The sequence below is a fragment of the Notolabrus celidotus genome, chromosome 21 (assembly GCF_009762535.1).
Source record: "Notolabrus celidotus isolate fNotCel1 chromosome 21, fNotCel1.pri, whole genome shotgun sequence".
NCBI classification, from domain to species: Eukaryota; Metazoa; Chordata; class Actinopteri; order Labriformes; family Labridae; genus Notolabrus; species Notolabrus celidotus.
The window spans coordinates 7,690,410-7,692,882 of record NC_048292.1 but is presented as its reverse complement, the minus strand read 5'-3'; positions in this window follow the sequence as shown (position 1 = coordinate 7,692,882).

Below are 2,473 nucleotides of genomic sequence, written 5' to 3'. Positions count from 1 at the left end.
TTGTTTTCTTGTAATGTGTAGTTTATGCAAACCTGAGGGCAAGACAGGCTAAGATTTAATGAGAAAAGATGCATACATATTAAAATTCTGTAAGCACCAATTCTAAGTAAAACCTATTTTGTTAACACAAAAAAAGAAGAGTCCCCACTCTCCAATTAATTGGGGTTTTTTTTAAGCGGCAGAAACGTGGGATACAGTTTTAAATTAGCTATTAGCAGGAGAAATCCTTGGTCCTAATCACAGGAAAATCAAGTGCTGTAAATAATGTGAATTATTATTGATTGCTTTATCTTTGGGTTGTCGCTGTTAAGCTTCCAGGGTTGTCAAATTAGCACTGCAGCACTCCCCATTTCATTGATGGTAATTCTAGCTGTGGCTGCTGCAGCTTCATATTTTTTCAGGACATCTTTGTTGGGATTATGACTTTTTATGTAAGATGAAATATTTGTTGTGTTAAGTCTTGAGGACCTGGGGGCGCTAGCTGGCCTAGCAGTTTAGGTGTGCGCTTGGTCTCGGCCGCTATGCTTTGTTACATCTTCTCCTCCTCCTCTCTGCTTTCCACGTTTCCTGTCTCTCTTCAGCTGTCCTATTAGTCGGGTCGAATTGCATATAAACCTCCTCTCTGAATAATTGGCCCATATTCTGTAAATTGGAATCATGTTATCCTCTGAAACAGTGAAAAACATACACAGAGGTAACACCATTTCTACTCTCTCATCAGCTTGTTGCGGCAGAGCTTGTTCTTTTTTCTCTGTATGTAATGGTGGATCACAAACCCCAACCTACCGTCTCAGAATGTGTAGGCTGGTTAATACGTAGAAGAAAGCAACTTTTATGAGATGTTTTAATCTGATAAAAGTGTACAATTAGAATAATAAACAACAAGGAAATATTCCCTTTATCTGCCTGATATATATTGTCCACCTCTAGTGTCATTATTAAAATCTTTCTTATGTCTAAAGGAATAGTTAGACAGGTTTCTATAAGTGCTGTCAAGTTAAAGGGCATCGTCCCAGTGAGGGAGTCACAGTACACTGTTCATTATTTCCAGTGTTTCAATTCTAAGTGTGCAGCCTTTCAGTGATGCACAATATTTCAATTGTCATCGTTACAGCTGCTTTAACATACTAGTAAAACAATGCAAATGACTGCCTGTATTACAACAAGAAAACCATCTAATGCAGATTTATATCATCATGGTTAAGTAAGAAGAGATGGGGGAGAAACTTTAGGGCTGATGGAAGACCTTGTGGTTAAAAAGAAGAGCGCTTCTGCTGAGTGGAATAAGTTTTTATTCATAGAAATGACTTTTTAAACACACAAAGTGAGTAAAATATGCCAAAGTTTAAGTTATAGCCTACAGTAGATGCACACTTAAAGCTCCTTTGAGTTTGTCCTGAGTTATATCTCTTCGCTGATCCTGTACATGTTGTGTTTTCTGATGACAAATCTCCTTTCTCTTGACAGTCAAATGTATCACTCACACTGGGCATTTGCAGTGAAAATGTTAAAGGCTGTTTCTGCAGCGTATTGGGAGTTCACCACGGCTAGCACACCCTGCAGCTGCGGTTACAGACACAAAAACTACAGTATAGAGACAGTCAGTCTTGTCACAGATGGTCTTGTTCGCTCTTTGTAAGTCATAAAGATGTATCACTATCATTTACAGTCGGTTTAATGACAAGGTAAAAATTCCTCACAGGAGCTTTAAATATTTTGTTAGTTATCATGTGACTTATTGCCATAGGATTATTGAACAATCTAGTTATAGATCACAATGTTTCTTGTACTGTATGGGCTAGAAACATAGTTTAGAATGCAATTGTGTGTCTGCAGGTGTTTCATTTCATTTAAAGCCTATTCATAAAGACAGCAATATGAAGTTTACAGTCAGATATCCTCATGAGAGGACTATTACATTACTTCAATTGTCATTTGTATTGAAGAGCAAATTTTATGGAGATGTGGTGCAGTGATCGATGCCTGCAGTTGCACAACAAGTATCCTATCCTGATCAATGTCTATCTCCTCCTGCAGTTAGATAAATCAGAAACCAGATGGAGATCACTCACAGAGATGGTGATGCCATGCAAACTAAGCAGGATACAGATTTCAGGTGATCAGGGCCTGTGGGATCATAACTGCACAAAGACTATGTTCTTGTGTATGTGCAGCAGGAAAATTCCCAATGTCATCATAATTCTGCATCTGGACTACACTTTAGTCTGAAAAAAATCTGTATCTTAACACAAATTAGGATTTGCCTTGAGGGATTTGAAACTATTTCTGCAGTGTAGTTTTTCAGAATCCAACTCAAAGCTGTAAATACATCTAACTCTCCCTTCTGTCAGGGAACCAGATAAGATGATGAAAAGGCATAATTTTGTCCAAGTCCGTCGATATCACAGCGCCGCCTGTGCGTAAAAAACTCCAAGCCTGGTAATATATTTATTAGCACGTCTGTCGGGCGTGG